The sequence below is a fragment of the Mobula hypostoma genome, chromosome 19 (genome assembly GCF_963921235.1).
Source record: "Mobula hypostoma chromosome 19, sMobHyp1.1, whole genome shotgun sequence".
NCBI lineage: Eukaryota > Metazoa > Chordata > Chondrichthyes > Myliobatiformes > Myliobatidae > Mobula > Mobula hypostoma.
Window position 1 is genome coordinate 25,622,339 of NC_086115.1, and position 24,545 is coordinate 25,646,883.

A 24,545-nucleotide genomic window follows, 5' to 3' on the forward strand; every position below is an offset into this window, starting at 1 on the left:
ACCCGAATTTGAGGCGGAATTTCATTTTTCGCTAAGGTTTTTGTGAGCACTGGCCTCTACCGTCCTGCCAGGACCTGCGGCATGACGTCAGCGTGTGTATATGAGAGAAAAGAGAGAGCGAGAGATTTCCTGCAGCGGTCCCGGGTCCGCGCGCCCGCAGCCGCGTGCACGCGCGCCGCTGGCAGCCAGGGACGCCGAGTCGAGGACGGTGCTAGCAAGGTCTAGTGCATGTGCACAAACCATGCACCTCTAGTCGGGGGGGGGGGGAATCACGGCGGCGGGGACGCGCATTGCCGCTTCTCCCCCCGGAACAATTTGCAAATAAAACTGCAAATTGGCGAAGCTTGTGGGAGCTCTGGGTGCTGCATATATTGCATTAACGGCTCAGGTGCTTAGCCCCGGACAATGTCAGAGCTGGGAAGTCTCCGTTGCATGGCTCCAAATGCTGGGGTACACGTACAGCATCGCATATTCCCAGGCGCAGACAGTTCTGGGTGCATGCTTTGCATTGTATGGCCCCAGTCGGTACCGATACTTGGGTGAATATATTGCACAGCTTGTTTCTGGATTCTGCATTGCATTGCATTTCACTACTCTTGGTGGCACTGGTTCAAGGGTGCATGTAACCTGAAAAGTTAACCAGCCGCAGGTCTCGACCAGAGTCTGCTACCTATTGCTAGGCAGCCGGTCTTCCCGCTTGCTTTTAATATTCACAACTCTGAAAAGTCTGCTGCGCACATTGGATTTGCGTAACCCTGATTCGATGCAGAACTCGGTTAATAATTAATTATTTTCATTTTTCCCCTCGGGTTATGGCAAGTTGTAGAAAACAGGAGTCGGGGGCCCGGGGATTCTGTAAGAGAAGACGCGTACAATCTATATTTGCAATGCTGCGCGATAACTGCAGTAAAACATCACGGTGCCTGCAGTGTAAATAGCTCGTTGATGTTGCAGTCTATTTGAGTACACGAAAGCAGTGTTGTTATAACACAGGTATACAGTACACTCTAGAAGCATTTTCTCAAGCTTCCAAAGGGTTAATTTCGTGTATCTTTTATACTCCAATTTCTGGATTGTTTTAATGACGTTTCGTAGAATAATAAAACAAGCGATTTTCTTCCAACTTGTGTATATGCATTTTTTTTGTTGGGTAGGGAATTTCCCAGTACGTATTCTGAGCTTTCACAAACGTCTTTACAGAAATAATCACAGCTCGATGTAGAGATTCTATGCTCTAGTATGCTCAGTCTTAACTCTCAGATCCATTCTGGGCCAGTTTAGACAGTAAGGGGGCAGTAATGAGAAGTTTATTTAAACTTTATGTAAAGTGTCCAATTTCAAACATGCAGACAAACATATCTAAAAATACATGAAAAGGCCCCAAGGAAATTTGTTACATTTACCTAAATACTCAAAATGAAATTGTAATCGCGGATTACAATAAAAGGAAATGAATTTTGCAGTAAGTGGCCGCTGATCACAAGTCAGGCGTTTCGTGTGCGTTCCTTACAGGGGTTTAGTTGGCGAAAGTAAAATAGTTACAATTTTTACAGCTCCCACTATACCAGGCATCCCGGGGCGAGGAGGGTCTTGAATACGCTCGGCTAGAAAATAGGGAAATTTAAAATGTTGCCAAATCAAACGAAAACAAACCACGGTCAATATCACTGGATGACGAACGCACCGAAACTCGAACCAATTACAAGATCTGTGGAAATTGCGTTAAATAAACAAGATAGTTGGAAACTGACTATTTTTAGTTAACTCGAGGAGTGTTTGATGTATGATTGAAGCACGTGATGGCACTCGGTAGTTAAAACTTCAAAAGGTAAGTATTATTAGCAATGTGCAAACAATTACGAAGAGTCCTCGTGACCCGTGAAGCGTAGTGCAGAATTAACAATGGTTTCAGCGCAGTTAGTGGGCAGAGTGGATAACGAGATATTATTTATTTCATAATGCCCTGTCACGATGTATATTTCTCCTTGTGCGTTTAATTTATTATATAGTATTAAAATCTTGAGCGAGCTTGCACTTCCAGCTCATCTTTTCTGCTTTCACCAATAATTATTCCTGCCAACTCGAAGTTTAACGTTTGGAATGAGAAAAGGGTAGTTGTTGAAACTCACGACTAACGTGAGTTTAATAACGCTGACGATCAAAATCTATGAAATCGGCTGCTACTTTCTGTAGGAGGCTCCTATTTATAATGCGTTTAAACACACATCTTCTGTGAGATGTGTACGGTCTGCTCACAATCCGTCCTTTAACAGCATAATTGAATTATTTTTATTCCTTTATAGAAGGTGGGTGTTGCTGGCAAGATTCAGTTTATTTATCACTTGTACTGTACATCGAAACATGCAGGGAAATGTGTTGTTTGCATTAACAACCAACGCACCCGAGGGTGTGCTGGGGTCAGCTCGCCACATAACGTGCCCACAATGCTGGGCAGAGCAACATCGAACACAACCCCTTTCCTTACTCCCACCCGCGCACCTACACAGTCCTTTAACCCCAGGGCGGTTTTTTTTTCAGACTCCAGTCACCAGCGGACTTGGACTTGAGGTTCTACTTCTCCAGCGGATTTGCAGACTCGGCTCCGGCCAACAGGACTCAACTTCCGATCGACCATTGGGCCTCGATCCCTGGACACGCTGATCATTGTACACCAGGTCTCGAACTCCGGACTCACTAATGACAGGACCCTAAACACTAGGCCTCAAACTCTGATCTCATCCATTCTTGAACGCAGGACGTCATTGGGACTCGTTCCACCTGTCCACGCATAGGTCCAACTCCGGAACCCTGTAGACAATTCAGTAGAACAACATGTATTGCCCAGTCTTAATTATCATTCAGAAGATGGTGCTGAGCTGCCTTTCTGATGTGCTGTCATCCTGCATTTGTGTTAATACTTATAATCATGACAGCAATTATCAAGGACACTGTTATGTAAGCAATGCCTTGTCACAATGTAGTTCTGGCCTTTTCTGCATCAGTGAGACCTGAGGTAGATTGGTGGACTGCTTTGGTGAGCACCTTTGCTTCGTCCACTACAAAAGGTGGGATTTTCCAGTGCCTATCTATTTGAGTTTGACTTCCCATTCCCATTCCAATGTGTTGATCCATGGCCTCGTCTCCTGCCACAATGAGACCACTCTCAAATTGTAGGAACTTGAACCCCTCACATTTTGTCCAAACTGGTGGTATGATATTGACTTCTCTAACCTCTAGTAATTTCTACAACCTCCCCTTCTCTATATTTTCCATTTCCCATTCTGACTCCCCTCCTACCTCTTCAACTCATCTACCCATCACCTCCTTGTGGTGCCCCTTCCCATTCCCTTTCCCCCATGGTCCACTCTCTTCTTCTATCAAATTCCTCCTTCTTCAGCCTTTTCTCTATTCTACTTATTACCTCCCAACTTACTTCGTCCCTCACCTCCCCTACCCACCCACCTTTCCCCTCACTTGGTCTGACTTCTAACACCTGCCAGCTCACATTCCTTTCCCTCCTCGAGTCACCTAATTCTGGCCTTCTCCCCCCTCCTCTCTAGTCCTGGTGAAGGTTCTCGGTCCAAAATTGCTCGCAATACTCCAAATGTGGTCTGACCAACACCTTATAAAGCCTCAGCATTACTTTCTTGCTTTTATATTCTAAGCCCCATGAAATGAATGCTATCATTGCACTTAACTTCCTTACTACCAACTCAACCTCCAAGTTAACCTTTAGGGAAACCTGCACAAGGGCTCCCAAGTCTGACTTCTGAGTTCTTTCCCTATTTAGAATATAGTCTATACCTTTACTCTTTCTCGGAAAGTGCATGATCATACACTTCCCTACATTGTATTCCATCTGCCATTTCTTTGTCCTAGTCCTTCTGCAGACTCCCAGCTTCCTCAACACTACCTGCCCCTCCACCTATTGTTGTATCATCTGCAAACTTCACCACAATCCATCAATTCTGTCATCCAGGTCATTAACGTGAAGAGTAGCGGACCCAATACTGACCCCGGTAGAACACGACTAATCACTGGCAGCCAACCAGAAAAGGCCCCTTTATTCCAATTCTTTCCCTTCTGCCAGTTAGCCAATCTTCTGTCTTATACTAATACCTTTCCTGTCATACCATAGGCTCCTATATTGCTTAGAAGCCTCGTGTGCGTCAGTTTGTCAACAGCCTTCTGAAAGTACAAGTAAACAACAAATTATTTGCTCCTCTCTAGAGCAAATACAATGGAAGTAGAGCAATTGGGAGAACAGGGTGGAGTTCTTACAGCAGGCAGGGTTGGCAGGGTGTACTGTATAGTCTCTGTAGGCTTGTAGTGGAGGGTTATCACTAGCCTATTCCCTGAGAAGGAGAAAGAGAAATCAAAAAAGAGAAGCAGTGTGTTTTGGACGTCATGAAAGTGAGAGCAGAGTGGAAACTGACAAAAAAATGTCATGAAATCTTCAATTTCTGTAAGAGCGCACGAAGCAGTTCCAATGAAGTTGCTGATATACCAGTTAGAGAGTTCAGGGAGGGGGCACGGGCAGACCTGAAACAAAGACAGTAACACAGAAATACACAGCAACAAACACAAAATGCTGGAGGAACTCAGCAGATCAGGCAGCATCTATGCAGAGGAGTAATTCGTCGACGATTCCACTCAGAAATAGACAGGCGTAGCTCGAGCCTTTGTGAGCTACTGTAGCTACACACCTGACCTGGAGAAAAGGCACAAGTGGACTTGAAATACAAGTTATTCAATGTGAAGATGGGTCCAGCCAGGGGAATGGGTCTCCTGCAGAGAACTAGTTAGGCCTTTGTGAATTACAGAATTATTTTCTTCCCTCTCCAGCACCTCCACCCTAGCAACAACTCTCTCTCTTCGCTGATTCTTGGCTCACCCCATTCATATACCTTTTTCCTCCAGCTGCATGATGGTGCCTCAATACTATTTAGTATTCAACCCGCTGTGATAATTTGTCTGCACTATCAGATTCAGATTTATTTTTCATATGTACATCAAAACATATGTTCAATGAAATGCATCATTCAGGTTAACATCCAACATACCCAATGATGTACTGCGGGCAGCCTCAACTGTTGCCACACATTTCAGCACCAACATAGCATGCCTACAATGTTCTGCAGACAACGCAGATCACAACAAAACAGCACCGAAACATTAACAGCAAAGTAAGTTCCTTTCCTCCCCCCACCCCCAGTCCCTTCCATCCACCCACAAACAAGTCAGTCTTCCAGTGTCCAGGCTTCGGGCTCTGATCTTTGGTATCGACCTCCGGTGGACCAGCTTATGTTGGGGCCTCAAACTCCAAACTCCACTGCTAAATAACCGGCCCTTGTGCCTCCTTACATGGACCTGGGACAGCCCGACAACCACGAATATCCTTCAACACCTGTCCAAACTGGCCTCTGAGTGTAGGGAAGAGACATAGTCTCCCAACCTCCATGTTGCTGACCTATGGGAGCAGAGCAAAGCGGCGATGTCCTTGTCACTGACTTTCGAACGCAAAGCAGTCAGCTCGAGTCTGGATGTCCTTCGTCACCCGCTACCCATTTCACTCTAACGCTGGTCCTGCTCCAATATCTTTAACCACAACTACTTTCTGGGCCATCTGCTGTGCCTGCAGCCGATTTCAACCTCATTCTTATCTTCCCTCCTATCTTTGGGTCTTGTACCCTAGGTCGAAGTTGCAGGGGGAATGTTTCCTCTGGCTGAAGATTCCAGAAAAAAGAATCTTAATTTCATAAGTGGTAGGCTCTTTAAGAGTGAGGAGGTGAGAAATGTCTTCACTCAAGGGTTGATCTTCCTATGGAATTCCCTATTCCGGCAGGTTCTGGAGGCACACTCCTTAAGTTCACTCGAAATACAGATTGGTAGATTTCTAGATGTTAAGGGAATCAAGGGAAATCAGAATGGTGTAGGAAATGGAGCTGAGGTAGGACAATATTCATGATCTTGATGAATGATGGAACAGATTAGAAGGGCAAAATGGCTTACACCTCCTCCTATTACATTATTTCTTACAAAGAAATATTGTGGATGCTGAAAATCTAAAATAACAACAGAAAACACTATCATGTCCTACATCACTTTAAATTGATAGGAGTACAATAGGCTGCAACTTCACCCAGAAACGATTTCAGAATTTTTTATGCCCAGTTTGCCGTTTTGTGATGTTATTCCCTCTGCACTGGGAACAGCAAAGCACAGACTGCATAACCACTTTGTGGAACCCACTCCAGCCCAAGTGTGTGACTGTAAATTTCCAGTCCTCTGCCCTTGGACCTCCGCACTCTTCTAATAAAACCTAGCATAAACATAAGGAATGACATCTCAGCTTCTAATTACGCAAATTAGACCATAAGACATGGGAGCAGAATTAGGCCATTTGGCCCTTCAAGTCTATTCTGCCATTCCATCATGGCAGATATATTTTCCCACTCAACCCCACTCTTCTGCCTTCTCCTTGTAACCTTTGACACCCTTCCTAATCAAGAACCTATCAACCTCCACTTTAATGACTTGGCCTCCACAGCCATCTTTGTGGCAATGAATTCATAGATTTACCACACTCTGGCTAAAGAAATTCCTCCTCAGCTTTGTTCTAAAGGGACATCCTTATATTCTGAGGCTCTTGACTTCTGGTCCTAGACTCACCCACCACAGGAAACATCCTCTCACGTCCTCTCCAGCTAGGCCATTCAATATTCCATAGGTTTCGATGAGATCCCACCTCTTCCTTCTAAACTCCAGCGAATATAGGCCCAGAGCCATCAAATGTTCCTTACATATTAACCATTTTCTCCCGGGATCATTCTTGTCAACCTCCTCTGGGCCCTCTCATCCTTTCTTAGAAAGAAGGCCCAGAACTGCACACAGTACTCCCAAGTGCAGTCTCACCAAATCCTTATAAAGCCTCAGCACATCAGAGCCTTCCAGACTCAACAATTCAAAATGTTGAATATTTCCTGCATTTTCTGCTTTTATTTCATATTTCCAACACCCACAGCATTTTTAGTAATGATGTAAATGTGATTTTGTTTCCTGCATTTACATTCCATTAGACTGATATTTGTACCGTTATCACTCTTTCATTATGATGTCATTTAATCACTCCTGACAGCCACCTTTTCACTTCTGTTTCCTCCTCTCCTCATCTTAATCATTCCTGATGTCCACCTTGTTTCCTCCTGTCCTTACCACTTCCTCTGCATTTTAAGATCAGCTTATCCCTATCTCTCCTTTGCAATGCTGTTCGGCTTGGTGTCTTTTTCTTTATTGTTCCCTGAGCCTTGTTGTAGGGGCTTACACCAGGTCAGCTTTATTCATTATTCATTATGATGAAGGGTTTTTGACGTGAAGCGTTCACCCTGTTTCTCTTTCCACAGGTGCTGCCTGACCTGCTGAGTGTTCCCTACATTTGCTGCTCTTAATTCCACTACATTAGTTAACTTATTCTGTCTTCCTGCACAGTTTATGTGTTCGCTTAGAGAAAAATAACAAGTTAAGTACACCAGAGTGGATATGGGAGTTTTTATAGCCTAGAGATTCCTTTGCGCAACACCCTAGCACTCTTTTTTAAAGTGTCAGAAAGAACTATCTTCATTTGCAAAGTTTGCAAAGTACAGGAGTGAGATAGATTGGCTAGTTAAGCTTGTCGCAACAACCTTGCACTAATATCACTAAGAGTAAGGAATCGATTGTGGAGTTCAGAAAGGGGAAGTCGAGGGAACACACACCAGTCCTCATCGGGGGATCAGCAGTGGAAAGGGTGAGCAGTTTCAAGTTCCTGGGTGTCAACGTCTCTGAAGGTCTATCCTGGGCCCAACATATTGGTGCATTTATGAAAAAGACATGCCAGTGGCTACATTTTGTTCGGGGTCTGAGGAGATTTGACATGTCAGCAACGATTCTAGCAAATTTCTAAGATGTACCATGGAGAGCATTCTAACCGGTGGCATCACTGTCTGGCGTGGAGGGACCGCTGCGCAGGATCAGTAAGAGCTGCAGAGGTTGTAAACTCAGCCAGCTCCATCATGGGCACTAGCCTCCCCAGCATCGAGGACATCTTCATAGGGCAATGCCTCAAAAAGGCAATATCTATGGTTAAGGACCCTCACCACACAGGACTTGCCCTGTTCTCAGAGAGGAGATACAGGAACCTGAGGTATATCAGGAACAGCTTCTTCCCCTCTGCCATCAGATTTCCAAATGGACACTTAACTCATGAACCCTCACAATTTTTACTCTCTCTTTACTTATTTCATTGTTTTGTGTATATTTCTTAGTGTAATTTATAGTACATTTTGCACTGTACTGCTGCCACAAAACAACAAATTTCACAACATACAGTATGTCAGTGAAAATAACCTGATTCTGATAACAGTGTACCATGCCAGTTTCAGCTTGTGCAGCAGTGCTAAACTACAAGTTCTTGCATCTGCCAGCACTCACCCTTGCAGCTATGACGAATGCAGCCTACCCTTCACACACATCATAAGCAGCGCTTTCCCAACTCCTGTTGAGTACTTCAAGAATGGCATGAAGGCAGAAGGAAGGGAGGGCATTTCCGATGGATCAGAGGCACTTGGACACCAGTACCCAGAAGGGGAATGACTGTTCTTTGTGTAAGAAGGCATAGAGACCCACCAGAGCTAATGTGAGCTGCTCTTGGGGAGATGCACTAGGGGGGTCTCAGTAAGAAGTATCACTGCCTGATGAAGAAGCCTGCAGTAGTAGGCTGAGGTGGGCATTCCCAGAAAATGGCCATATCATGATTTTCTTTAACATGAAGACGTGTTATCTGCACGTGCATCAAGAAACATGAGTTGAAAACAAATTTATTTTGATCTATATTTACATTTTTCACACAGATTCTGAAGTTACTGTGATGTTAACCTCCTTGGACAAAACAGTCCAGACCTACTTGTGAACCTTTAGTCTGACATTACAGATTTCAGTGAGGACAGTCTTGGTGAAGTTTAAGTATGAGCATGGAGCTCTATACTTTATTAATTTTTTAATTAGAGATACAGCATGCTAACAGGCCTTCCAGCCCATGTGACCAATGACCTACTAACCCATACATCTTCAGAATGTGGGAGGAAACCAGAGCACCCTGAGGAAACTCACACAGTCAATGTACAAACACCTTACAGACAGAGGTGGGAATTGAACCCAAGTCACTAGCGCTGTAACAGGGTTACGCTACGTACTGCGCAGTGGTTTTTCTGCTAGATGATTCCTGATGGATAAGATGTTGAGTAATGAGACCTCCCTCTCCCCCAACCTCACCATCACACACACCTCATTCTAAATAGTCCTTGTAGCTGCCCCTGACACCTGCAGTCCATTTCTGTGCCATGCAGCAAGTGAAGCATGGGGGGAGGAGGAGGAGGAGATGGCGACGCGACGCAGCGCGCGCGGCCACTTTGGTGGTGATGTCTGTTATTTGCCAAGTAGGGGACCGTGCACAATTCTGATTTGATGGAGACAGACGTGAGAGTACAGAGGAACATCTGGAGAGACTTCTGAAATGCCCGCTTCGCTGCCGCTGTTACTGTGTGGTCTGGCATCTCCATAGAAAAAGGCCCCGAATCCTCAGCTTTGCTTGTTTCGGCGGCTGGGACGAGGTCGAAGGCGCTCAGGAGGCTGTATCGGAGGGGCTGGTCGGAGGCTCGAAGTTTTTGGATGGATGGACTCAGTGTTGGCTGTTGTCGGGTGCTTCCAATGCATCGGCAGTTGTCGGTGCCTGGAGGTTTATGGCAGGGAGTTTCTCTGCCGCCTACTATCGGGGACTCAGGAGTCAATCGACTTGGGACTTTGAGACTTTTTTTTACAGTGCCCATGGTCTGTCCTTTATCAAATTATGGTATTGCTTTGCACTGCTGTAACTATATGTTATAATTATGTGGTTCTGTCAGTGTTAGTCATTGGTTTGTCCTGTTTTTCTGTGATATCACTCTGGAGGAACATTGTATCATTTCCTAATGCATGCATGCATTTCTAAATGACAATAAACGAGGACTGAGTGTCCTCATAATCTAAAAAAAAGTGAAACGTGATAAGCTGGCAGCTTAGGATACAGAAAAATCATTGAAGAAGGAAGGAAGAGTAAAGTATAAATAATAACTAAAGAAAGCAAAGAGACTGTGGAGTGTCACCGAGCAGCCTAGCAAAGAACACAGGTTACGTAATTTCCCGTTACATGAGTGGCTTTTGTTGATAAAGCTGGTTATTCTGTCAGTAGATGAGAACTATCATTTTTAAAACCAATGAACTTGCCAATCATACTGGAAATGAATTTTGGACATTGCACTATTGTTTTAGCTTGGAGAAACAATAAAAATCCTGATGCAATGTCTGGGATAAAATTTCCATCCGGATGCTTGGAGGCCTGGAAATGGGTGCCATACTACTCCATGCTAGCATAGGACGAATCTTATTTGCACGTTTTGACATTGTAAGAAGGAAGTTGAAGTTACAGGCCAGAGTGCATTATTGACTGTCATGATATTGCAGAAAAGTAGTGAATTATGATTAGATGTAATTTCTCAGTGAAGTAGGCCCTAATTCAGTGCTACACCAGTTATTTAGTTTGCAGGTTGAAGTAAAATGTTCTGAACCCATTTATTGTAAGATCAATGGACACGTTAAATATGCCCTCGCTTAAGAAAGAGCAGGGAATCCCCCGAGTATCTTGAGAAAACAGAAGTCCAAGCACTTGAATAGTCCTCTGTACTCCCCACCTCCTCATGCACCCTCCATTTTAATAATCTGAAACTTACGACACAACAGTGGAAAGTCAATTGTAGCGTAGTGAAGAAACCTCGCTGAGGCGTCTTAAACAGCACCTCACAAACCAATGACCTCAACCACCTAAAAGGACAAAATCATCAGGCCCAAGGGATGTGTCATCATCCACATGTTTCAAACAAAGCTACGCATCCAATGTCCTTGGGCACCGACTGCCATCTTTTCACTGTACAAGGGGTCAAAAATCCTGGAAGGCCTTACTCAACAGCATTACCTGCACCAAATAATTTGTAGCGGTTCAGGAATGACCATGTTAATCTTATAGAAAAAGACAAATATTACCATGTCCACTGTACTGTGCTCACTGCGGTTACAGGATGTTTAATAGCCAGGTCATTTCACAGTGAGTTCCCTTCAGCATTGATGAGATCAGGACCAGGAACAGATCCTCTCCAGGTCACAAACACAAGACGATCTGCAGATGCTGAAAATCCAGACCCATACACACAAAAGACTAGCTGTTTATTCCCTTCATAGATGCTGCTTGACCTGCTGAATTCCTGCAGCATTTTGTATGTGTTGCTCCCCAGATCACCACAGGATTCAGTTCCCCAGAAGATCCTTGCGGAGGTGGATTGTCCCATTAGAATAGACAGACTGGAGAAGCACTTTAAATTTTAATTTGCCATTCTTAATTGTAAAGTTGATGTTAACAAATTTAGCCCAAGCCTATCTCGTGCTAATAATGATTTTCTTTTCAAAGATTTTACTGCAGGCCAGATTTTACACTACACTGCACTGTAAACACAAAGTCACTTTTTGTAAGGCTGTTTATATTGTAGATACATACTTATTTATGAATTTATACCCATTCCATATCCGTACTTTAACCTCTAACTTTATATTTTATATAGTTCTTTATTCATTATAATTGTTGAATGTTGTTTTTTTGTTACATGTTGCACCAACACACCACAGCAAATTCCTAATACTTGTAAATTTATAGGGTCATTGATCCTTTAAGTGCTGTGGATGTTTTTAAAAAGGGTACTACTGCTTGTCAAGGTGGCAAGTTGCCAGACAGAATTGGCAAAGTGGATATCACCATGTTGAGCAGAATGTATTCTTCTTGGGTTCGAGCTAGCAAAATTCCAGCAGATGTCAAGAACAGTGACCTGTCACCTGCAATACCCCAGCAGTCAGCATATTCACCCCCCTACCCCAGGTCTCTGTAAGATCATATGTATGGGCTGGGCAGAAGTTGGGTATGCGTAAGCTGGTCTTCCGTTACATTGAATGGGTTAAAGATTTAATACTGAACTGGGAATTTGGAAAGATCCCCTGATGCAGAATTTTGTCCTTGATCGTCTTTCTCATCCCCTGAGCAGAATAAATGCTGCTCGACCTGCTGAGTTCACACAGCAAACTATTTGTAGCTTCACCCTGCAGCATATGCAGTCTCTTGTGTCTCCAAAGATCCCTGGCTGTTGTCCTGATCAATATTTATTTCCAACAATCCCCATTAATGAATACCACTACAATGAATACTTCTTGTGGAAGTTTTCTGCATGCCAATTAGTGCCTTTATTCACCATTATTGCAATAGTAAAGCATGTGTCATTTTTAAAATCTTTTTCCAGGTATGTGGATTTTAATTGAACATCTCATCTGATTTATTTTTTAAAAGAAGTATTGTCACTTATGTTGAAACGAATTTCGCGGCAATGCCATTGCCTATTAATTGGCTAAATATGCAATTTTAACAATGTTGTATCCTGACTGACATTATAAAATTAATCAGGTTTGACCATCGCCACTCCCTACTTCCCCAGTAGCATTTAAGAAGCTCCTAGATAGGCATGTGAATGATAGAGAAATGGAGGGCTATAAGGGAGAAAGGGGTTAGATTGATTTTAGAGTAGGTTAAAAGATTGGCACAATATCATGGGCTAACAGGCCTGTTCTGTGCCGTAACGTTCTATGTTCTAAGTTACTGCTAGAAATTAATAATGGGTTCTGACTGATTTTAGAGACTTTTGAGGCAGGGAAAAGTCCCATCAAAATGCAGCGATTCCCCATAAGTATTACATTAATGTTATATAAATGAAGGGTCTCGACTCCAAACATTGGATCTTTATTTCGTTGCATGGATGCTCCCCGACCCGCATTTTGTGGATGTTATATAGGGTTTGTTTCCTTGACTCGACTTCTGGGAAACCAAACCAAGAACTAGTAATACCACATTGTGGAAAGTGCATCTGAAAGTACAACATTGCACAATGGCCACAACCTTTACTTTCCATTTCATTGGCATATCTGCGTTGTATTCAACGTTGCGTAATCTTTCCCTTCTCCATTTAGAAAATGGGTGTGGAAACTAATGATGCATTACAAGTAAAAATAAAAAATGGCATTGACATTAAGAACTTTGTTAGCTCAGCATTGTTGACATTTTCAAAATACTCAGTGTTTACACTTGCAAGGTGCTGGCTCTCATCTGTGTGGGACGCTCCAACTCATGATCTCAGTATTACTTTACTTAATTATTTGCACAGTGTGTCTTCTTTTGGTTGCCTGTCAGTCCTTGTGTGTGGTTTTTATTGATTCTATTGTATTTCTTAGTTCTACCAAGAATACTGGCAAGAAAATGAATCTCAATGTAGTATAAGGTGACATATACATGTAAGTGCTTTGATAATAAATTTACCTTGAACTTTGAATTTTTAAATTCTGCTCTTCCTCACCATATGCAAAGCAATATCATTATCCAAGCAATGCAGGCAATAATTATTCTCACTAAGGCCCTTAATGCTGGAACTTTATTCATCTGCTAAATTTGTATATAAAAAAAGTTCTTAGGTCCATGTTAGAGTGATATTATATATATATATAATTGTTGAGTGCAGAAGCAGCTCACTAGGTTTTATACCAACAATTCAGTACCACTGTAAAGCTATCAGGGACACAAGGAGACAATAGCAGTTGAAATCGAGACCCAGATCAGACATTAGTTTGTGGCAGGTCTTACATGCTGTAACCAACTTCAAAACAAAGTCCGGCAGCATCACTGACAACAGCACATCCCTTTCCAATGAGCTCAACGCATTGTATATGCATTTTGAACAGAAGGGGATTTGAATGTCACTATCTATCCCATAGCGTCCAAAGCATCTGAATCCACACTCAATGTTGGAAATCAGTCTTCCAGAGGGCGGACTTTCCGGAAGCCACAAACCCAGATGGTGTCCCTGGCAGCCTCCTTGGACCCCGTACAAGTCAGCTGGCGGGGTTATTTGCAGACATTTGTAACATCTCACTACTCCAGTCTGAGCTTCCCATCTGCTTTAAGAAGACCAGTATCATGTCAGTGCCTAAGGAAAAGCATAGTCTGGTGGCTCTGACATCTGTCATCATGAAGTGCTTCAAGAAACTCATCACGCCACACATTAACACCAGCCTTCCAAACAGCATCAACCCACTGCAATTATGGTCTTATGGTCTAATTCACCTGAACCAGGTCTACAGAGGATGTCATTTCCCTGGCCCTACACCCATCACTGGAGCATCTGGACAGTAAAGATACCCATGTTAGAATATTGTTTATTGACTACAGCCCAGCTTTCAATATTATAATTCTGAGCAAACGTCTCACCGAACTCCTTACCTGGGATCAGCGCCTCCCTTTGCAACTGGATCCTTGACTTCCTGACCAACAGACCATAGACAGCAACATCTCCGACGTTATTATTCTCAACATTGGTGCTCCACGAGGTTACGTCGTCAGCCCCTAACTCTACTCCCTGCGCCCTGTGCGACCAGATTCTGCTGTGACTCCTTCTACAGGATTGCAGTGGATGCCACCATAGTGGACCATATCTCTAATAACTTGTCGTGGCTATCCCTTGAGGTCGAGGATGATGGTCTTCATTCTGAAGAATTGGCCCACAGAGCAAAGATGCCTGTGCGTGTATTTGTTTAACGTGTACTTGACGTTGCACTCCAAGAAGCACACGATACTTCGCAAATCAACCAAATGATTCCAATGGCATGGAAACCACGACGACTGGAGCTGACGGATTTGTTGCAGCCTTCATCTGCCTTCACAGCTGTTGAGTTCGAAGTAACTTCGTCCACCTGTTCCACCGTTAAGGTCTTGGCTGGATTGATCTTTGTCAGGGACCTCACCCTCGACCTTACCGCCATGGGTGACCCTACCAGGAGCATAGCTCCAGACGGCATTGCTCTCAGGATCTCAGGACCACACAAGCTTTTCCACCACGACAAGGTGACAATCCATGGAGAAGCTCTAATAACTATAAGTCTGAGTACAGGAAGGGGATAGAGATACATGGTATCCTGATGACAACCTTTCCCTAATGACAGCAAAACAGAGGAGCTGGACATTGTCTTCAGGAAGGGGTGGGGTGCTGCACATGTTGTTTACATCAATGGTGCTGAGGTGAAGAGGTCTGAGAGTTTCAAGTTTCTAGAAGCGGGCATCTCAGATAGCCTGTCCTGGTCCAACCCACATTGATGTCACAGCCAAGAAAGCTTACCACAGCCTCTACTTTCTCAGGAGGCTGAAGAGATTTGGCATGTTCCCCTTTGACCCGCTCCAATTTTTATCGCTGCAGCATAGAAAGCATCCTATCTAGATGCATCATGGTTTGGTATGGCAATTGCTTTATCCAAAACTGCAAGAAACTGCAGAGAGTTGTAAACACATCACAGAAACCAGCCTCCCCTCCATGGAGTCGATCCACACTTCCTGCTGCCTCAGTAAAGCAGCAAACATTATCCATTCTCTTTTCTCCCCCCTCCCAAGGGCAGAAGATACAAAGGCTTGAAAGCACGTACCACCAGGCTTACGGACAGCTTCCATAGTATTGGATCTAGTAGCATAAAATGGACATGACCTCACAATCTCGTCATGAATATGTATATTTAGTTTACCTGCAGTGCAGTTTCTCCGTATTGTGACACTTCATTCTGCCTTATTTTGTGCTGTGAGATTCGTTTTCTTGCGGGCATTCACAGCAAATATAATCAATGCACACAAAGATGGACAAACAACCAATGTGCAAAAGTCAACGAATTATACAAATACAAAAAAGAAAAAAATATATAATAAATATTGAGAACACAAGTTACAGAGTCATTGACAGTGAGTCCATAGGTTGTGGAATTAATTCAGTGGTGGGATGAGTGAAGTTATCCACGCTGGTTGAGCAGTAATAACTGTTCCTGAACCTGGTGGTGGTGGACGTAGGGCCTCCTGACAGAAGCAGTAAGAAGAGAGCACGGCCCAGATGCTGGAGGTTCTTGATGACGGACGCTGCTTTCCTGCAACAGCGCTCCTTGTCGATGTGCACAATGACAGGGAGGTCTTTCCCTGTGAAGGACTGGAAGGAAAGCAAAGCAGCAGGTAGAAACACACACGACACTCACAGGGAGGTACAGCAAACTCTACACAGACAAAACTGAACATCAGGATTGAACCCAGGTTGCTGGAGTTCTGGGGCACCAGCCCTACTACCATGCCATCCCAATGGTTTACAGGCACCCTACATCAGGGAGGAAGTAAAATCTTTAGATTCAATACAGACACATTTATAAAAGTGGTACCAGCAATAAAAGGCAAGGAGAGACCATAGAAACTGTGGCTGCTCCCTTTAGAATAGCAAAGGTTAAGAAGAGATTCATTAGAGGGTCTCAAAATCATGAAGGCTTTCGATAAAGTAATAAGCAGAAGCTGTTCCCAGTTGTCAGTGACCTGGCAACATGGGTTTAAGGTCATCGAGAAAAGACCCACAGGGAGTCTGAGAGAGAAAAGAAATTACACAGTGAATTGCTGTGAATTGTAATCCAATAGCTGAAAACAATGCTGGAGGCAGAGTATAGGGTAAATTTTAAAAGGGAGTTGATGAATATTTGATGTGGGAAAAAAATGCAAAACCCTGGGGAAATTCCAGGCAATGGAAATCATTGGATAGCTCTTTCAAAGTACTGGGTTCTAGTCAAGATGGCGCTGAGCTACGATCTCCATTGAGGTTGCAGCTCCTGAGATGGTTTTGGAGAGGGGAGTTAGGGGTCAGGGTGAGGTTTAGGTAGAGGGATGTGGAGGAATTAAAGGACAGGCTGGAGCCAAAGCCTCCACAATGCATTCAAAGGCCAGCAACATGGACATGTTGAATGTTGTACTGTGAGGACGAGGGAACCTAGATGCAAGGGTTGGTGAGGGCCGAGTTCAAAGCTTAGTGTTCAGGGTCTTGTCATCGTCAAGACTGGAGCTCGAGGCTTGGGGTGCAGGTCATCATTCAGAGCCATTGGAGAGTCCTGGGCCAATACCGAAGGTTGAAGCCCGAATGTCAATTAAAAGTCCTGAAGTCAAAGGTCAATCGGGAAGTCCAGAAGATGAAGCCCAAGAGCCGGAGCACCGAGACCGTGAATCTCTGAGTCTGCTGGGGAAGTGGAAAGCTGCTGGAGGCTGGAAGCTTAAAATGGCCTGTCCTGGGGTTAAAGCGCTGTGTATGTGCGTGGGAGGGAGGAACAGTGCGTGTTTTGCTTTTGCTGCGTTGTCGCCCAGAATGTTCCGTTTTGTGCTGCCGAACATGGCGGGCATACTACATTGGCACCGGAATGCCCCCATCACATGCTTGGATGAGCTGGTTGTAAACACAAACAACGCGTTTCTCTGTATGCTTCGATGATGTACGTGTGACAAGTGAATCTGAATGTGGATTTTAAGGCAAACTGAGTGGCCCGATGTGTGATCATCCCTGTTATTTTGTCCGTGTACAACGGTGACAGATAATGTGCATGTCCTCCGACTCTTCACCTGCGGTGACTGGGATGCAAGAATTCAGCAAGCAAGATGATAGCAGGTGCACCACACAGGAACAGAAAAGTTCAAATCTAGGCTTTAGCAAGGCAGTGCAAAAAGGCGAAGGATTATTGGAGCATGATGCACAGATTTATTTCAGTTCCACTTTAAAGGAGTACATCTCATTCTTATTTTTATACTTTTCCATTATTAGTTCCGCTATTGATCTCTATCAAGCAAGTTGAGATTATGTACTCATTATGCTCCTATCAGTACTGACAGCATAGGAATTTATTAGGGAGCCTTAGCTATTACAGCTCAGGGCGCCAGAGTTCAGAGTTCAAATCCATCGTCCTCTGTGCATTCTGCTTCCTCCAGGTGTTCCGGTTTCCTCCCACAGTCCAAAGACGTATTGATTAGTAAGTTAACTAGACATAGTAAATTCTGCAGTGATTAGACAAGGGTTAAATAGGTGGGTTGCCGGGCAGTGTGACTTGGAGTAGGGCCTGTTCTGTGCTGTAACTCTAAATAAATAATTAAACAAACACAAGAGATCCTGCAGATGTTGGAAGTTCAGAGTAACACACACAAAACTCTGGACAAACTCAGCATTTCATTTGGACATCTCTGCTCCTGTGTGATGCATGTGCGCATCTTAGATAGGGATGGTTATCATCCTGCTTGCAGAGTCCTCACACCCCAGTCACTGCAAATGAAGATTCAGCAGACACACACAATATGGCTTCCCTCTTACCCTCTCTCTTCTCCCCACCTGCCCTTCACCACTCCCTGTTGGCGCTCCTCTTTCTCTTTCACCCATGGTCTACTGCCCCCTCCAATCAGATTCCTTCTTCTTCAGCCCATTACCTTTTCCACCTATCATCTCCCAGCTTCCCCCCTTCCCAACCCACCTGACAGTCACCTATCACCTTCTACCTTATATTCCACTTTATATTCCATCTGGGTAGCCTCCAACCTGATGGCATGAACATTGACTTCTCTAACCTCCGTTAATGACCCACTTCCCCTTTGTACCCCATCCCTTATTTATCTATCTATTTATTTATTTACTCACTCACTCTTTTTTCCTCCCTCTGTCCCTCTCACTATAACTCCTTGCCCATCCTCTGGGCTCCCCCCTCCCCTTTCTTTCTCCCTAGGCCTCCCGTCCCATGATCCTCTCTCTTCTCCAGCCTCTTATCCCTTTTGCCAATCAACTTTCCAGCTCTCAGCTCCATCCCTCCCTCCTGTCTTCTCCTATCATTTCAGATCTCCCCCTCCCCCTCCCACTTTCAAATCTCTTTCTAGCTCTTCTTTCAGTTAGTCCTGTCGAAGGGTCTCGTCCAGAAACATCGACTGTACCTCTTCCTAGAGATGCTGCATCCACCAGCATTCTGTGTGGGTTTACCTTCTAGTTTATACTCCTTCCCCTCCCCCCTTCTGGTTTCTTCTCCCTTCCCTTCCAGCCCTATTTATTCCTCTCCATAGATGTCACCTGACCTGCTGAGTCCCTCCAGCATTTCGTGTCTGTTACTTAAGTATTTATATTGAAAAAGCTGACAGCAAATTTTTAAAAACATAAATTAATGTGTCTCCTGTGTGAAGTACCGGAAAATCTTATCATCCAGAGAGCAAATAAGGATCAGGCTTGGCCATGTAACTACTCTAAATTTTGGAGGTTTTAATCATCGGTAGGAGTTCAAATAGTATGGGATAGATTATAGCATGGAATACCCAAATCTTTCCTATAGATCCCATGGGTGGGTACCTGTTTCCTCAGTCTCACAGAGAAAGAAAATTCAAAGTTTGACACCATACCAATTTTCTGACCCAGATTGGAACTAACCTTGGGAGGCAAACTTCCAGGAATGTTACATAGACTCCAGAAATCAAACACTAAATTACTTCACCAAGCTGCAAATAACCCAAACAAAAGATAAAGACCAATTCAAATAAATTTCTTTTTATAATCAGTTGATGTTTTAAATATAGAAATGGGAAAAAGGCTGTTTGACATCCAGTTAAGAATAATCTGACTGAGTATTGCAAGTCAGTCGACTTGGAAGGCAGTGCCTTATTGTGATGGATGTATCAAATGAGCAAGGAAAAGGGTGGGAGTCAGAATGCTTGGAGAATGGGAGTCTCGTAATAGACTCTCCAATGCCTCTTTACTGCTAAGTTATTCTGGTAGGAAACAGATCCACCAATCTTACCAAGATAAAGTCTCACCTGCTGCTGATGACATCTTTGGGACCTGATATAAGTTTATAAGCAACGTTTCCAGCTTTGGCTAGATGTTCTTGTTACGTGCTCATGAAAGCAGGTCGAAATTTGCACTTTTTCCATATTCTCAACCTAACAGAGAAGGAGGTAATTCGGTCCATCAAGTAAAGACCAGCTCACAAAGCAATCCCAATTATCCCAATCCCCCAGCGTCTCCCTCCGATGGATCATCTCCCATCAACTCCGGCAGGATTTTCCTAACTCCTACCTACCCACCAGGGGTAAATTTCAGTGGCCAATTAACCTATCAACCTGCATGACTTTTGGATGAAGGAGGAAACGTATGTGGTCTTAGGGAGAATGTGCAGACACCACGAGAACAGGACCGAAGGTCAGTGTGAGTCTAGGGTTCTATAAGCTCTGAGGCAGCAGCACAAACTGCTACACCACTGTGCCAGCTGCTGTCAGCTTTGATGCTATTATGTAGTTTGCTTTATTAATTTTTTTTTGTTTTAAAAATAGAGTTGGGGAAATTTTGACATCCAGTCTCAAATGATAAAGGGCTGACATTGAATGGGTAGCCAGAGATTTTTCCCAGGCCAGAAATGGCCAGTATGAGGGGGCATAATTTTAAAGTGATTAGAGGAAAGTATAGAGGGGATGGCAGTGGTGAGTTTTTTTGCACAGAGAGTAGTGGGCACATGGAATGCCCTGCCAGGGATGGTGGTGGAGGCAGATACATCTGGGGCATTTAAGAAACTCTTAGATGGGCACATGCATGACAGAAAAATTGAGGGCTACATAGGAAGGAAGAGTTAGATTGATCTTAGAGTAGCTCGAAAGGTTGGCACAACATTGTGGGCTGTACTGTGCTGTAATGTTGTATGTTCTAAATCAACCAAGCAGGTAATGACAGTCTGTGATTGGCCAGCTTACTTGAGAAACGGGCAGTGCCTTGCTGAGACGGGCTTGTCAGATGATTGCAAGACAAGGGAGTGAGGCCAGATGTCAACCCATCCGTTCTGTGGAAAGATTAACCCACCCCCCCCCCTTTTTTTGTTATAAGTTTACCTAAAATGGGGAATGGTGTCAGGGTTAAGAACCCAAGTTACCAAATCCTGTGTAATAATGTTTAGTTCAGCTTTCTCAGTATTGAAATGATCACTAAGTGTAGACTACATGTGAATATCATCGGCACAGGCACATTCATTATGAAAGTCTAAAACAAAGAAAATATGTATCTCTCTTTTACACAAAAACAAGGCGGCAATAATATTCAAACAATGGGCTGTTTGTCCAGAAGTAATTTTCACTGGAGATAAATATCTGCTGCCTTGCTGGAAACATTTCTGGGTTCCTTTTACTTTGGAACAATAATTTCAGTACATGTATCAATAAAATTAAATTGAAAATGTGAACACAAATAGAGTAACATTATCCCCTCTGGGTACTTTCCACTGATTCCAAGTTTATATTGCATTCAAAAAAAGGAAGTAACAGCTAGAAAATTGCTTTGTTTCTCTGATCTGGATTCAAGTTTTTCCAATAAAATATTACTCATATCTTGCCCAAGGAAAATTGAGTAAAGCACGGAATGGAAGTTGATTCTACAATGCTCTTCAGTAAGTCTGCCACCAAACTGACAATGCCAAAGCAGTTAATAACTTAATTAAATAAAAGGATGTTAAAAACCTGACATGCATTAAACTGCACATTTTACAACCCCGGGACATCATAATAGGCATTACAGACATAGAAAGAGAGTCACTGTGTCATATGGGAGAGTCAGCAACAAACAGGCAAGAATCGTAAATTAAAAAGCTGAACTGTTGAATCACAGATTTCAGATTTAGCTGTTTTTTAATTGCTTAATTTTTTATTTTTTAATCGTTAAGATTTGTTTTGGAGACAGAGAGGGGAGTTAGGACTATAAAACATAGGAACAGAATTAGGCCATTCAGCCCATTGAGTCTGCTCCACCATTTCAACATGGCTGATATATTTCCTCCTCAGCCTCATTCTCCTGCCTTCTCCCCATAACCTTTCATATTAGGGTTCAGAAACAGGGATGTGGGGAATTCGAGATTAGGCCAGAGTTTAAGGCTCCATGTTCAAAGACCAACAACATGGACGTGGGGCATCTGTGGTCAGATGTTGGACCTGTAGAGAATGGACAAGGGCATCCCCAGATTAGCGAGTTGTTGGTAGGTTCTGGAGTTGGAGTTCCATGTGGGCAGGAGGAATGAGTTCCGATGACCCCCTGGGTTCACAAATTGGAAAGACTGGAGTTCGAGACCTGATGTTCAGTTTCTCATGATTGGCAATTCCAGGTTTCGAGCCGTGGTGCTTGATGATAGGCATGTCCTGGGATTGTTGCTGAGGGCTGAAGTCCGAGGGTCGAATTGGAAATCCAGAAGTCGAGTCTGCGAATCTCTGCAAATCCACCGGGGAGGTCGAAGCTGGTGTCTACAGGCCTGAGTCCTTGCTGCTGGAGGCTTGTACTGGGGTTAAAAGACTGTGTATTTGCACGGGTGGGAGGGAGGAACAGGGCTCACTTTTGTTGTCTCTGTTGTCCAATGTGGACATGTTATGTTGGCACCGGAATGTGGGGCAACACTTGCGGGCTGCCCCCAGCACACTCTCGGGTGTGTGGTTGTTAATACAAATGATGTACTTCACAGTATATTTTGATGTACATTTAATAAATAACTTTGAATCTTATTATTGGAAAGAGTATGAAGATGGAAAGGGAAATTATTGCCATTACTTCTTGCTTTTCAGAGGACAACGCAGAGCATCAAGCTTCCTGATTTATGAACTTGTTTCATGTGTGAGCTGGTCAGTCAAGTCAAATCCGGGTGGATCTGGCACAGGATTAAAAACCCAGATAAAGCAAAGGTGACAGAGAATTCTGACCTTCCTCAGAGCAGCTTCTCTCATCACCTGTCCTGATGAGTTGTGGGAAGCATTACAGGTATCCTGATCTTGCAGGCCACCAATAGCCACCTAGACTCTCAAATGGGAGGAACTAAAACGAATGAAGAATTTTCAAGATCAAGTTCAGTTTACTGTTGTTCAACCGTACACATGTATAGTGCCAAACGAAACAACGTTCCTCTAGACCAAGGTGCACAACGCAGTAGTTTATGACAGAACAGAAAACGTTGGAAGCACTCAGTAGGTAAGGTAGCATCTGTCAAGATAGTGTTAATGTGTCATACCAATAGAAAGTCCAAAGTTCTATGTAGATTTATTATCAAAGTTCTATGTATATGTACTATACACTACTCTGAGATTCATTTTCTTGCGTGCATTCAGTTGTAGGATAGAATGGTCGTCAATCCAAACCACTTAATTTGTTTCTACTTCCATGCATTTGGTCTGACCTGCTGAGAGTCACACATTCACTCTGTGTAAGATCAGGCCTTTCAGCCCACCATCTCCATGCTATCCAACTTACCTACACTTGGTCTCTGGCCTTCAAAATGCTCATCTGGATGCTTCTTATGTGTTGTGAGAGTCTCCAGTATATTGCATTCGGTTGTGGATTCCCCATTATAGGGAGAGGGTGCAGAAGAGGTTTATTGGGATTAGAGGGCACGTGCTACAAGGAGAGGCTGGACAAACCTGTGTTGTTTTCTCCGGAGTGATGGAGGCTGAGGGGAGATCTGATAGAGGTTTATAAGATTATGAGAGGCATAGATAGAGCAGACAGCTGGTATCTTGTTTTCCCATGATCGAAATGTCCCATACCAGCGGAGCCCATTTAGGGGAAGAGGGGATAAGTTCAAAGGAGATGTGTGGGGCAAGTTTTTTTTTATGTGGAGAACCCGGAATATGCTGCCAGGACTGATATGGGAATCAAATAAAATAGACATAGAATACGGCAAGTCCGGTTCACTGGTTCATTGACCAGATCAACGATGGGGGAGCTGCTTTGCCTTAGTTGTGGCAAGGATTAGGCTGAGGCCATGGGTCACCTGTTGCAACTGGCCAGGTGGTGTGTGCGAGCACCTGCGGGGTAGGCTGGAATCCTTACTTGGGTTGGGGGCTGGCCAGTCCCATCAGTGCTGCCCCCACACCCAGTGTTTGCTCAGTGCTGCCCCCCAGTGTTCACTCAGTGCTGCCCCCAGTATTCGCTCAGTGCTGCCCCCCAGTGTTCGCTCAGTGCTGCCTCCAGCGTTCGCTCAGTGCTGCTGCCCCCAGTGTTCACTCAGTGCTGCCTCTCAGTGTTGGAAGGACAAGCTGGACCAGGACAAATTCCCATCAGTTCTACAGTTATGCCAGTCAGGGACTTAGGCTATATATTTTTCCTTTGCTACTGTAGGTTTTTCTGAAATCATAACCATATGTGCTATTTGCGATATGTAGGGTGCTTTCAGCCGTTGGTATTTGTTGTATATTTAATATTTTGGTAATATTTGAGTAATATTGTAAATATATTGTTTGATTAGGCATCCTTTGTTGTTTACATAATGCATAAAATTAAGGTGTTGTACTTAAATGCACGCAGCATAAGAAATAAGGTGGATGATCTTGTTGTACGGCTACAGATTGGCAGGTATGATATTGTGGCCATCACTGAGACATGGCTAAAGGATGCATGTCTCTGGGAGCTGAACGTCCAAGGATACACGGTGTATCGGAAGGATAGGAAGGTAGGCAGAGGGGGAGGCGTGGCTTTATTGGTAAGAAATGATATTAAATCATTAGAAAGAGGTGATATAGG

General features: G+C 43.8%; 1 long non-coding RNA gene across 1 annotated transcript; it reads left to right on the forward strand.

Annotated features, from left to right (window-relative positions):
- The first annotated feature begins 1,746 nt into the window (after nucleotides 1-1,746).
- On the forward strand, nucleotides 1,747-8,136 carry LOC134358703 (uncharacterized). Its single transcript, XR_010020926.1, has 3 exons — nucleotides 1,747-1,828; nucleotides 2,539-3,065; nucleotides 7,404-8,136. It is a non-coding gene; the product is annotated as an uncharacterized LOC134358703 (long non-coding RNA).
- Nucleotides 8,137-24,545: the final 16,409 nt, after the last annotated feature.